Genomic DNA, 15,414 nt, shown 5'->3' on the forward strand with positions numbered 1-15,414 from the left:
ATGCACCAGAGCAATGGGACTTGGTCTAAGCCTTAACAACAGTTTCTCTACATGAAATCCATTCAATTATTGGAACATCATAGCCGTCGTAAATCAAAGTAGGGTGGGCGTCCAGAAAATAATTTGACATTATTTTGACTTTTTTTTACAGTAAATGCTGGAAGGGTCTATAGGAGCTTGGTGTCCCCATTGAGTGGGCTGTGCTCATCTCCTTCCTGTCTCCAGTCCTTGCGGGACTGAGACCGCGTCTGAGAAAAGCCGTCCCAGCTGTGGTCACCGGCGCCAGTGCTGAGTGGAGAAGAAAAGCCCTGAGTCTTCAGAACAATCCAGCCTTTGTGGAACTGCTGGAAGCCATCAGCCAAAAATCAAATGACCGTAAGCCACAGATATAAGCCAGATGTGGGGATTCCAAGACTCTGTTCCAGCAAGCCCCAGCCCAGCTAAACTCATCCCCATCCAGCCTGCCGGTGGCAGCCAGGGGAAAGGGGTCATGCAGCGGGTTTTGGGTTGCTCCAGTAAATGACATGGTTGTCTTCATCTTCAGTTCACATCACTCGAAACATGACAACTCGGAAAGATGGAGGCATGAGCTGCCAAGATCCGATGCCTTTGTAGTATGGTTTCAAGACTCTTTTCAGTTTACAGGTCCTTGCTTTGATACACATTTGTACAATTTCCAAAAGTCATTTCCTTCTATCGTTACAAGTGCAGTAAATTCAGAAATATTGCACTTGTTAAAGGAGCCATAATCTCCACCCCGTCGTGTAGATTTATGTTTGATTCCGATTAAAAAAACCAGCAGCCAAAGATTACAGCAGTGTTAAGAAACCATCATTCTGTTAATTAAATTAAGGGGAGTTTCAAAATACACTCAATCATTGTGAAACTTACTTTATTTGGTTTCTTTTGAACTGTAATTTTGAATTAACAGGTTGAAAAATCGAAAGGAATTTCTGTCCAGACAAGTCCAATATCCTGCACAATATGACTTAAGATCTCAATATGCATGCTATTTCTGTTCAGTGGCTTCAATGACAAGAAAAAAATGCTTGGACTTGTTGGGTTTCATTTGTCACTTCCTCCTGACAGAATGAGAAGCCCTTCTTGTACCATCATGACCTGACAATCTTCTTTCCAGTTCTACAAATAAAGTGTGTATTGCCACAAAGCGTTATGTTCAGACTAGGGCTTGAGATTAACTTTTTTGTTCACCAGCCACTGTGACTAGTAGATTTCCAAAATTATTACCCACCCAGTCACAGTTTTGACATTGATACCATGGGGAAAACTGCCATATAGATATCTTTTATATTATATAATATTAGGGCGGCAGTGGCTCGGTGGTTCATGTAGGTGGTCTACAAACCAGAAGGTTGGTGGTTCCATCTGACCAAGTGTCAAGGTGTCCATGAGCAAGACACCTAACCCCATCTGCTCTCGACGAGCTGGATTGCGCCTTGCATGGCTGACACTGCCACCAGTGAATAATTGGGTGAATGTGAGGCAATATGTAAAGCGCTTTGGTGGCCATGGGTCTGTTGAAAGCACTATATAATGCAGTCCATTTACCATTTTAATATTATCTCATAATTTGGCAGTAGGTAAATTAGGCTGCTGTCACTTTAATGCCTGATACACAGATCCATTATACTGTTACATGTTTTCTTTCAACTGTTTACATTCACTTAAAACATAACTGACTGTGTTTATTTAAATTCACACCAAGACCATCATTTTGATATTATTTTGTGTGTATTTGACAGTTTAAGCACAATAAGCAATGAAAAAAGAACTCAATTTAGTACTAAGAGGCAGCTCATATGCACAGAGTTTGGGTGTAAGCTCAAAATATGTGGGAATGAGTAAATATTATGTGCAATACATGCAATCCCACTCCCAAATGTAAGCCTTGTAACACCTACAATAATCATACAGAGCAAATAAAAGAAGTGGGAGGTCGGTTTGTGTGTTAGTTCGCTGACAGAGAGAGGAGAGAGTGAGAAATAGCAGCTGGTCTTGTTTATTCTGCGCAAAATAAGTATTAGAATCGGGATTTTTTACGATTGCATTGAGTTTATTTCAAATGCTGTTGTAACTCTTTTCCCCACTAGTTTTTTGTTGTCAGCCACCACCAGCATTTTTGATAATCCCCCTCCCCGCTTAAAAAAGGTTATATTTAGCTTCATGCATTTATTTCTATTTTAATGAAAAAAAACAGCATTTTACATGTTCAGTTTTACTTGTTTCTGCTGCTTCTTCGCCTGTGTTTTGATCAGACTCTTTCATAAGGTGTGTAGCACCCCCTACCATATGACAGTGACAACACGGAAAGCCTGTAATGGTGGGGAATGACTTAAAAGACTACAAATGAAAATGTATAAATAAAATTCAACCTGCTAAAATTGCTTGTAGGAGTAAGTGCTGAAATCAGCCCACATTTGGTGGGTTGGCGAATGTTAATGTCAAGCCCTGGTTATGTTTATGTAATTGACAATACTTTCATCCAAAGCATCTGTTTCTCTACAGGAACAAGTATATAGATTTGTATAATAGATGCAGATTACTAGAAATATTAGACTTTACACAGTCTGGTCTGCCTATGCTAAGCCCTCCATGAAAAAAAGTACTTGTATTCTTTGAGTGAAAATTGGGGTGGTGTTGGAGTGTGTGGGGTAAGTAGTATTATGGCAGTGAAGAGTGATTCATACTAAGGGCATCTGTTATTTTTGGGACATGTTCAATAATAGGCCTGTAAAAGGCAAGACATTCTTATTTTGGGCCTGAACTCTATAAAATCCATTGCTTAAATTTCATCTCCAGCTGTATTTTCTCTAGTTTCTCTGTATTTTATCTATCTCTAGTTTCAACTAAAATCCATTATTTTCACCTTTTCAGTTCCTTGCATGTGTTTGGGATTTGAGACATGGTCCATGCAAAGCTTTCAGTCTTTTCATGGGTGTGGTTTGTTAAAAGGGATAGTTTACCCAAATATTAACATTCTATCTTCATCAAGTTATTTTGTAGACCCTTACAAAAATAAGTTTATTCAAGTGTGCTACTAGTATACTTCATTTAAACTAAAAATAAGAAAGTATACTTTCAGTCAACTTTTTATGTTTGCTACTTTTCAGAAATATACTTTATGCACATCTCAGAAATATACTTAAATTACAATTACAGTAAGTATGACTTATACTGACAGAAAAGTAGTTAACTAGTAAACTATTAATGAATTAATTTGTAGGCCTATATTGTAAAACAAATGCAAAATTTAGTTGTAAACCAGTCGTGTACACAAAATGTACAACTGTTACACTTAAAGTTACTTAAAAGTATATTATATAAAGTATATTTAGTAGTTAAATACTTGCAGCACATTTTTTAGTTTATGAAAGTATATTAGTAGATTCATACTGTATAAGTTTTCTTTAATAACATATAGCTTTTTATTTAGCTTATTATTTTTGCACTTTAATTATGTTCCCATTTAGGTATTATTTTTTAAACTTGAAATACATCTTTTACTGTATACTTTAACCCTTTCCATTTTTAAAAAACATTTTATTCTAGCTTCATGCATCCTTATTATCAATACGTGAAATGAGGATTTGACAAAAAAAAACAAAAAAAACGGACAAGTCCGATGGTGAGTGATAATGACGCCAGCAGCGTGTTACACCGGTCGCGTGTCTCATGGAGGACCTTGGACGCATAAAAGGAGGAGCGACAACAGTGAAGGATGAGAGAGGACGAGGCCTGGAGTTTCCGTTGTGTTTTGTTCATGTTTTATTATGTGTGTGCCCGGCAGTTGTCTGTGAGGGGCTGCCTGGGTGTTTACTTTCAGTTTGAGTTTTGTTTATTAAAGTTTGTTAAACGGTTGTCTCCTTCGTCTCATAACTACGAACTCCGTTACAATCGTATTTTTGTCAAAGACTATGTCCAGATGGGATTCAGAGCGAATTCTGAATTAGGAACATGTTTTCTTCATAAATCAAAATTTTTAAACAATGTAAGTTGTTATAAAAATTCCAGACAACATGAGCAATAATAATAAAAAAAGTGATCTATGAGGTTTATAAAGCTTTTTTAAAGTGGATTGGAGACACTGTACATCTATACATGTTTTTTTAGAAATAGAAAAACAGCATTAGAAATTAGTAGCCTGACGTGGTCATACTCAATTCTAATCAGAATATGAGTCTGAAACTGCTCCATTGGGCTGTGATTATGAGGCGTGTTTCAACCGAACCAGGAAAGAACTCAATTGGATAGACCTACAACCAATCAGAGCAACGAAGGGACGCATTGTCAAATGTCAACAGAGCTCAACTGCACTGTGTTGCCATGTCTGCGTTTTTTCCCCCCGCTGGTGGTGTTCTATGTCCGCGGGTTGAAGCGACTATTATGTGATATATAGACCCATGAGTGCAAATTTTAGCAGGCAACCATGGAGCATATGGAGCAAGGCCAGACGGAACTGCCCGTCCTAAAAAAATTGTGGGCGGGGCTAATGTTCGGCTGGCATCCAGGCTAAGAAATTATAGAGCTCTAGCCTAGTTCTACCTGGAAGACTCCAATGTCACGTCATTCATTTCAAGCCAATCATTATTCGTCATCTGTAGGATATAATTTCTGTTCCCACCCATTAGGCTACTCCACTCCTACCTTCATCTTCAGGCAGGAACTGCAAGCATCCGCTACCCACCGGATTCGAACTTTGGATGGGGCCTATGCCAAAGAACTATCATTTCATCTGTGATACTCATTGTCATTGTAAATAACTGTAATTAAATCTTATTCAAATGTTATTCTCGCCTCCTGAGTCTTTCAGGTAGAACATGTCTGCGGTCTTCATAAACATTCAAATGATTTTAAACAATTCATGCATGCAAGAAGACGCAAAAGAAACTTTCACGGTGTTTCCTGTGCGCATACACACATGCCATTACTAAACTGAGCTCTCTTTTTTTGTTTTGCTTAAATGGACGAATACGATTACATTAAAATGCCCATTTTGACGAGTAAGACATCTTTTATTTTTGTCATATGAGAGCCATATTACCAATTTTAGATATTTTGGTCCTACGGCGACGTTCAAAAGAGGTGGATGTGTGTGTGTGGCATGCTCTTATTCTCCAGCAGGACTGTTGGGTTTACCTGTGCACGGATATCGCTCTGCTACTCTCTCGCAGAATCGCTCTGCTCTGTTTCCAGAGGATTAGTCCGGTGCATGTTTCCTGACCTTCTCTGTTTCTGCTGTGGATCTAGCCTCACTTCTCACCTGGAGGATCACACTCACGGGATTCGTCACTTCACCAGCGGTCTTCACACATGGTTGCATGGACACGGAGATCTGGGTTGTCCATTGGGTCCCTGCGCTGCCAGTGTTAGCGACAACATCACAACATCTTCATCTGACTCTTATTACTACTCTTGCATTATCAATAAAGATAATTGTTCACTTGCTCTTGAATCCTCTGCTTTTATTCCAGTGACACACACACATGTAAATTAACTCAATCATCAAACTTTATACAGCATGTAAATCAAAAGCCTAATGTTACTGAATTATACGTTTAACCCAGAGGAAACTACTGTGAAGATTTGGGGGTTTTAATGGTCCTGATCTACTCCATATGTGTTTTGATCATTGTTCTGATAAGAATTATAAGATTAGATTTTGGAGGAGCAATGCACTATTTTTGATTTATCAACTAACAGTAACTCACTGACATGAAGGATATGCTTGCCATACAACATTATGAAATCACAAATTAGAATTCATTGTTCATTGAATGAATTAGATTTTAATATGTATATATATATATATATATATATCTGCTTGACCAGCATAGTACCGCTCCCTTAAATGCTAAAATGTATTAAGAAATAAAAAATATATATTTTAATAAATCCCAAAAAAGGGATTTAACAGTTTGTGTGCTGTTTTTCTGTTCAGTAATCAAGGCAAGGCAAGGCAAGTTTATTTATATAGCACATTTCATACACAATGGCAATTCAAAGTGCTTTACATAGAAAGGAATTAAAATAGGGCTAAAAAATGCATAAGAAAAAGAATACCATGTAAAGAGAATTAAAAATAATAAAATGATGATAACCAAAGAAAAGAACAGGTTAACTAAAACAGTTATAAAAAATTATTTAAAAAATGATGAAAAAATGAAAAAATGAATGAAAATGAATTATTTTTAATCAGAGAAAAAAATAAAAAAAATATCACTAGTATGTGTTGGATGGCAAGTTTTTGCTGAGATGGTAGCTGTATTTCTGGTTGGCCATGGAGGATACCACTATCAGACTCTTAAGCTATATAGTAAATAGTCGGCACAAGCCCGCTACCAGTCTGCGTTCCAGCCAAGTGGCCTCAGTGGACTGAAGTTGGCGCAAGCCTGTTACCATTCTGTGGTCAAGCCCAGTGGCCTGAAGTTAGCACAAGCCCATTACCAGTCAGTGTCCCAACCAAGTGATCTCAGTGGTCTGCAGTGAGCACAAGCCCATTACCAGTCAGTGTCCCAACCAAGTGATCTCAGTGGTCTGCAGTGAGCACAAGCCCATTACCAGTCTGTGTCCCAACCCAGCAGTCTTTACTCTGATTACTCAAAACAAGCATTTTATCTCTGAACATATTGAGGTTGTTGGGACAAGTGAAGTCATTACTGCATAGTGTTTTGTGTTCTTTTACTGTTTTATTTTGAGAAATAAATATTTATAAAACCAGTTTGTAGTCTTGTCTATGTGGGGTGTGGTTACAAACGTGTAACCTCAAGTGCCTACTGGGAAGTCTTTGACATGTGCTTGTTCTGTTAGTATGGCCTCATCTTTGTTTGACATGATCTGCTTTTCTCTAATGCTTTTTACACCGGGAGATAAGTGCATTTGTTGATTGACTCAAAACATTATGCATGTGATATTTTTACCTTTCATAAAGAACACTTTTTTTCTCTAATAGGCTATGCTTCAGCTTTAATGTTATACTGTTAAATTTGATCAATAAATTACAATAAGAAACTATAGGGCTGTTACCAATCAAAGTCATTGACACTGAATAATTAAAACTGCATTAAACTATGAGATAATTTTGAAATATTTTTTGAATAAACAAATAAAAAATGCTGGAAAGACATGAAACTAAACTGCCAGTAGGTGGCAGCTGGTCTTAATGAATGAGTCATTGCATTGATTCGTTGCTGATTCATTCATTTGGAACTATTTTCACCTCTGAAATGGAACAAAAACAGTCAATATTGCATCTAAAAAGTAAATGCTTAAAGCTACACTGTGTGATATTTTCCCCCATCTAGCGGTGTAAAGGTATATGACTATCCAGTGTATATTAATTTCGATTCCTCTCAATTCTGATTTCGTTTTAACTCCTACGGTGGCCGATTTAGTCCAAGATTAACATGGCTTCCAGGTTGACCTCGTCCATGAGTGCCATCAAGTGTTAAACGCGAAAGGCGAAGCTTGAATTTACGGGTATGTCCCTCTTTGGCTAATGAACTTTCAAGATGGAGGGACAACATGGCGACCGGCATTCGAACCCCTCACCCGTATGTATTTTCAATGGCATATTATAAACTTACGAGAAGAGAATACTTTATTACTTGAAAGAAGTAAATATACATTAATGAGCACATATATATTTGAAATAACTAAGTGTTTTTAGCTAAGAATGACCTAAAAAAAGTTACACAGTGTAGCTTTAATGTTAATTCATTGTTTATGGAACTGTCATATGATATAAGTGTCTTATTTTCAATCGTTTTGGTATTCAGGAAAACATACCTCGTGTGATGTTACTGAACTGTATCATATTGTAGAGTGTCATCATTGTGTGATCAGATGACTGCTTGATTGTATCCACTTGTGAATGAGCGCACAAAGAGATTTAAAAAAAGGTGAGCAGTGGAGAGCGTGTTTTTCAGAGGTGGTGACGTGTGGGGTCCGTTTGGCTCTCTCTGGACTAATAAGCCCTCCGGAGGTGAAGATTGATAGCCAGCTAACTTTGTGTGAGAGAGTGGAGTTAGAAGAGGGAAATTTACTTTAGTGTCACCAATTCCTCGGAACACCACTCTGCCAGGATACTGACGATTGTGCAGAATTTATTTTGGCCTTTGATGGACTTTAAGAACGGGGACTCATTGTGGATGTGCGCTCCTGTGCCGATGATACTGGTTGCTGTGTGTCGCTCCTTACCCCCTACGGATGTGTATCCTCGGCCTTGGGAGAGGGAAGTGTTTTTAACCCATTTATGAATTTATGTACCTTTTTGTATGACAGGCAATCCAGCCTCCAACAATCATCTCAAACCAGCAGCCAGAACTCAGAAAAAGCTGTCTCTTAAAGGAGGGGTGAAGCACTCAGTTTCTGTCAATCTCATGTCAATCTTGAGTACCTAGTATTGCATCCTTCATATCTCCGAAAAGTCTTTAGTTTTATTATATTTATGCCTCTACCTTTTAACAGGTAAAACTAGCCTGACAAGCCAGACCCACATCAAGATGTTTGGTCTGGAAACTCACCATTTAAAGGCCTCAGTCTGAAAGGTGGGATAAACGGTTGTCTTTCAAACTCCCTCTGCACATCGTGCACGTAATTGGATATAGCTACAACCAACCAGAGCAACGAAGGTGAAGCAGAGCTCGTTGACAGATTAAACTTTCGACGTATCCAGTCGGCAAAACTCCGAACACATCTTCTCTTCTTAAGAATGACTAAGATTGAGACCAGTGCCGTTCTTTGTTATTTTCTCAGAGAAAAGCTAAACTCAAGTCTTCCAGAGCCGCGGTCAGAGCTGATTAGAAAGACCGCAATTCACCAGCTTCTGTGTTTACTGGAAGTAAGCAAGTGCAACTCTGCCGTCATTATGTTAAGCCCCGCCCACTGACTGTATACACGATGTGATTGGCCCGACAAGAGTTTGGCGTTCACTTTATAAATCAATATTTCAAATTATGTCATTTTAGTATAGACTCTATATGTAAAACGGTGTAAATGATGTGTATGTTAGTACCAAGCGGAATCCTCTCTCATTTTCTCTTGAAGCCAATACGGAAGTGACTTAAACTGCAATTCATCGACTGAGCGCTAGGGACAGGCTCCAGAAGGGAGCAGAATCTCATTAAGTCTCATGTTAAAATGTTCAGCAGAAAAAAAAATGTTTACAGCCTGGTACAAATTGTGGTTTTAGTAAAAATAGCTAATTTTGCATCATAAATCAAAGCCTTAAGGTTCTGCATAATTAAGGGCGTGGCCAGGTGGATTGCTGTTTGTTTGCTGTCTGTTAGTCATCCCGTCACCTCAGCTCCAGCCATGTCCCGCCTCTTTGCCCATTGTCAGTTATCCGGGAGGGACCTGCTGCAAAGATGCCAGCTCGACCCTACTTTACACTTTAGAACTGCTCTTCAGAATCCTATGGGTGACGTTTCTTTGAAACGACAGAGGGCGAATTGAAGTAATTGTTCTGTAAACCATCAGGAAACAGCAGCGAGAATTATTGTAGACAGGTACACATGCTCAGCTAGATTCGCCTCAAACTTGTGCATTTTCGGATGCGGAGCCGAGCGGAAGGTTACAAATTTTTTTGCTGCACACCATCATGTAAAATAGGGTCTCGAGCACTCAAAGCACACTACCGCTCACACCGTCAGCTTAATAAACACCCCCAAACGGATGAGGTGCACACGCAGTCAACGGAGGCTCACTTTGCAGAACCAGATGAAAGTAGCTATAAACAAAGCTATATGTGTGGCTTTATTTTGTCGTTTCCGCTGGTTTCAAAACTCAAAATGCCTTTATAAATTTATCATCTGCTCAACTGGAACTTTGCAACAACACAACCATGTTTCTGAAGCGGCTTTCAGAATGTTTTCTATAATAACATCTGCCTTTACGTGGCATGTGAAAGTAACCTAAACCACGTGAAATAAGGGGTGCGTTTTTCGTACAACGACATAACTCGCTGCTGAACTGCCAAAGATGCATCGTTAAAGAAATGAACTAGCTAGTAACGATTGTTTTCTGGAAACACATTGTTGCAAATTAGTCGTTGAACCATGTAGGATGAACATGTCATGCAGGTGGTGGAGAATGTTTGTTGGAACGATGGTCTTGGGAAACACAGACTTGTTGAACTATGTTGATAACGACGGAACTTGTGACCATAGTTGACTCTGGAAATGGAGCCCAGAGCGTTCAGACTTAAAAAAGATTTCCAGAAATGCTATTTGAATAGGTGTTTTTAAACTACATATGAATGTAGCTCGAAATGGATTTATAAAAATCGGATTTGGACTGACAGCCTAAACGAGGACTATATTGCTGTCTATGTACTCGGAATTGATATAAACTTTTTTCCTTAGATTTGGACTTTGTAACTCGGAATTGTGAGTAATATATAATGAATATAATGTTTATATCTCACAATTATGAAAAAAAAGAGATATAAACTCAGAATTAAGAGTTTATATCTTGCATTTCTGACTTTTCTCAGAATTTTGAGATGTATATAAACTTTATAACTCGCAATTTCAAGTTTATATTACAAAATTCAGAGAAAAAAAGTCAGAATTGCGAGATGTAAACAATTGCGAGAAAATTGTGAGATCAAGTCTCTATTACCTTTATTTTTTATTCTGCGGTAGGAAATGCTTTGGTGTAATCATATTTAGAGTACCTTGGTTGTGACATCTTTATATTCTTTTGCGAGCCCTGACCTCAGACGATTTGATTACCAGAGCTGCCACACGTCTTTGCATGTAAACCCAGTTATCTCAAAGCAATTGCTAGCGAAGAAGTCTTCCCCAAAGGACCAATGATGTCTGAAGTGACAGATTTATTGATCTGGAGAGCGCAACCCTGAGTGAGAAATCTGTCACATTTTTTGATTTAGTTCCCACATGGGTTCTTACATTGACATCAAACGGGGCCCATAAATCCATCGGGAGCAAACACAGTGCAACAGGTCACAGAAAGGTAACTCTCTTTGTTTCCTCTGGAAGACCTCTGAGTCTGTGTTTATTAATGACTGAAGGCATTCAAACACATCTGGTCTCTCACTTAGTCATGACTCGATCTGCGTGTTTAAAGTGTGCATAAGCTCTTTAAGCTGTTTCCCCCATTAGCTTGCTATGAAGTGCTTGTATCCTTTTCATGACCCAATAATGGTCCTAGCTTGATTAACTCCGGACTCTGGCAGTAAGGGGGACGGTTTTTTTTCTTTTTTCTGGTGCAATGCCTGAGAACAGAGCATGGTTGCATAACTGACAAGGAAGTGGCCTGGGTCGTAAATAACGTGCCTGAAATGATCCATCTGGGAGCGGCACTTTTAGAGGAGGCTCCTAATTTGCGGCCTGGTGGCCTTCATAAAGACCCCAGAATACATTGCCAAATCATAAACTGTGTTTAACCCATGCACCCCACTCCCTCTGTCTGTTTGCATTTTCCTCTGGTTTCCAAGCATGTTGGACATCTCTTTCTTCCCCTCTAGGCTGGCTAAACTCATGGGTATGATAACATAGAGTACCCTAAAGCACTATAATGGATGCATTAAGAAAAGAGAGAGACAGAAAAAAGTTGCAATTTACTCACCCTGATGTTGTTCCAAACCTGTATGCACTTATTTATTTGAAACCCAAAATGAGATATTTTTGAAAGACGTGTGAGTGAAAGTCAGTGCTGTCCAATGTCCAATCTTTTGTGGTTTGCAGAAGTCACAGGGTGAGTAAATTGATTGAGACATTTCATTTTTGAGTGAATTACTTAATAACTAATATGCAAAGCGCACATGCATTAAAAATTACTACATGTGACTACATACAGAGATCAGCGTACATATTCAATGTCAAGTCTTTGTCTGCATTGCAATTTCAAAGGGGTAGGCTCTTGTAAGTAGATGTAAGTGTGAATGTAATAAACAGTCTGGTCATAAAGCCGACGTGATCTGGCATGGTGGCGCAGCCTTTATGTAATTTCTCGCCTGGCTGTGATGTTCGTGGTTCTGTTGTTCCTGCTTTGATCTACCACAGTGATAACGGTGTTCCAGAAAGCGACACTAATAAAAAAAAGATATAGCGGGAGTGGAAGTTAACCACAGCTCATAGGAAAGATGCTTGCTGATAAGAACACTGCTCTTCTGTATGCTTCATCTATAGAGGAAGCATTAGCATAGCATTGTGTACTCTGATACAACCAGGTGTAGTGTCTGATATGGGAACATGCAACTGTTCATTCTCTGCTAAAACCACACATCAGGACATAGATTAGGAATATACATCTTAAAGGCACAGTTTTCCCCAAAATTTAAATTTTCCCTTGATTTACTGACCTTCGTGTTGTTCCAAAATGTTATGACTGATTTTTTTTATAAGAAAAAACTAAATTACTGGTTGCTCTTTTAATGTTAATGTATACTAAGCTTTAAAGTATAAAAAAGAAACAAAGCACTATAAAAATATGATAAAAGTTGCCCATATATCAATATTTCAACTCTTCTGAAGTACTCTTTAACTCTTTAAAGGTCCACTGAAGTGCCTTGAAACATGCAGCATTATTCAATGTGTTGAGGTAATTTACCCTGAAACAGGGAGACACGGTGGGCGTATCGGACAACTCCACCCCTTTTTAAAAATACCCAATAATGTTAAGTTTAAATCACAGCTTGACTAGAGCCTTTCGGCTCTGTAAAACTGCATTTTTCTCCTAATCTTTAAATTTTTCTGATCATAATCTCTTCCATATTGCTTTGAAAAATAGCATTCTGTGCAGAATTCAAATGGATCTGATAAGTTTTGTGGTCTGGATATGATCCACTCTGTGCTCTAGTCTCATGTCTCTGCACCGGAACAGATAGTGTGTGTGTGTGTGCTTGGCGGTGCATGTGGAACTAACTTGAATCCAGACGTCATTCGCCTGAAACAAAAGCACATTTACTTGTCTGAATTGTTCCTATCCACTATATAGTGCACTATGTGCCATTCACCATGTAGAAAATATTAAATGTGTGGAAAATAAGACAGATTTCAGCCCCAGCTTTACCGTCTATTTGGGGGTGGGACGCTTCAGATTCTAGAGAGCATTTGATTGGTCAGAAAATTTGATGAGAAGCTGAAGTGCAGTGTGATGTCATCAAAATTGTTGATATTGGCGGAAGGGAGATACTATAAGTTTTGAATCTTCTAAATGCAAATTGTGTCATTGTTTTGGAGCACACACTTATAGGCAACAGTAAGTAACATATTCATTTTAAAATACTAAATATAACAGGGTCAACTTTTAGTGGTATTATAACAAAATGGAAGTGGTTGAAATAAAAAAAATTCAACTCAGCCACAAAGTGCATCTAAGCCTTATATCACCTAATGCAATTAAAAGTGTTGGATGCAGTGGTGTAAAGCACACCGCACCGGACTTAGCAGTGGGGACGTCTACTATGGAGTGACGAATCATGCTTCTTTGTCTTGCAATATGATGTATGAGTCGGGCTTTGGCAGGCTTGGCAAAAAAACAGTACATGCCTGACTGCACGGTGCAAAGAGTAAAGTTTGGTGGAGGGGGGTTATGTTGTGTAGGGTTGTTTTTCTGGGGTTGGTCTTGGGCCCTTAGTTCCAGTGAAAGGAACTCTTAATGCTTCAGCATACCAAGACATTTTGGACAATTTCATGCGCCCAACTTTGTGGGAACAGTTTGGAGATTAACCCTTCTTGTTAAATATGACTGTGCACAACTGCACAAAGCAAGGTCCAGAAAGACATGGATGAATGAGTTTGGTGGTTTGAAACCTGACTGGCCTGCACATAGTTCTGACCTCAAACTGATAGAACACCTTTAGGATAAATTAGAGTAGAGACTGCGAGCCAGGCCTTCTCATTCAACATCAGTGCCTGACCTCACAAATGCGCAAATAGAAGAATGGTCAAAAATTCCCATAAACACACTAAACCTTGTGGAAAGCCTTCAGAGAATATCTGAAGCTGTCATAGCTGCAAAGGGTGGGCCAACTCCATATTAAACACCACGGATTAAGAATGAGATTTCATTTTAAATTTCATGTGCATATAAAGGCAGACGTCCCAAAACCTTTGGCAATATAGTGTTTATTGTGCTGCTTTATACCATTAGATAAGTTGATAAAACTCTAATTTTCTGTATTGGCATAAGAACTTAAGTGCCTTGCAAAGAACTTGCTGTTAACACTCTCACTATGCCTGACCTATAACCTCATGCTTCAGTTGCCCATAATTCTCAGCAGACAGGGCAACTGAGGCATGGAGTTCAGCCCCTTGCTGGGGGTCAGCAAAGTCTCATTTTGTCAGATCAGTTGCTGAATGATGGATGAATGGCATGCTGAACTAGCAACACTAGGAGTGCAGCAACACTAAAGGACCATTGCCTACACTGTAAAAAAAAAAAAAAAAAAAAAAAAGTCACAGCCTGGAATATTTATGTACAATCGACTTGGATGTTTAAAATATTTCAACTTAGATTATGTTAAACTGACTTTAAACAATGAGTTATATCTTGTATAACTTTTAAAAAAGTTTCACATTTCTTAACTTATTTTGATGAGTTATGACATGTTGTCATAACTTTTGAACATATAATTTTTTACAATGTTATAGCGCTGGGCTGTATACCGGTTCATATCGAATACCGGTGTTTATTTTGGTCATGAAGTTCTTATTATACCACAATATTGGTCCATCATTAAGGGTGTGGTCACTTTGAGTGGCAGGTGGATAGCCATTTATCTGCTGTTTGTTAGTGATTACATCAACTAAGCTCCGCCCACATGAGTGGATCATATCCAGACCACAAAACTTATCAGATCCATTTGAATTCTGCACAGAATACTATATTTCAAAGCAATATGGAGGAGTTTATGATCAGAAAAAATGCATGATTAGGAGAAAAATGCAGTTTTACAGAGCCGAAAGGCTCTAGTCAAGCTGTGATTTAAACTTAACATTACTGGGTATTTTAAAAAAGGGGTGGAGTTGTCCGATACGCCCACCGTGTCTCCCTGTTTCGGGGTAAATTACCTCAACACATTGAATAATGCTGCATGTTTCAAGGCACTTCAGTGGACCTTTAAAGAGTTAAAGAGTACTTCAGAAGAGTTGAATTATTGATATATGGGCAACTTATAGTGCTTTTGTGTTTTTTTTATACTTTAAAGCTTAGTATACATTAACATTAAAAGAGCAACCAGTAATTTAGTTTTTTCTTATAAAATAATCAGTCATAACATTTTGGAAACGCATGAAAGTCAGTAAATCAAGGCAGAATTTAAATTTTGGGTCCTGATGTCCTGATGTGTGGAACGGCTCTTCAGAATCCTATGGGTGACGTCACGGACACTACGTCCATATTTTTTTACAGTCTATGAAAAAAAAA

This window comes from Pseudorasbora parva, chromosome 22 (genome assembly GCF_024679245.1).
Source record: "Pseudorasbora parva isolate DD20220531a chromosome 22, ASM2467924v1, whole genome shotgun sequence".
In the NCBI taxonomy this organism is placed as follows: domain Eukaryota; kingdom Metazoa; phylum Chordata; class Actinopteri; order Cypriniformes; family Gobionidae; genus Pseudorasbora; species Pseudorasbora parva.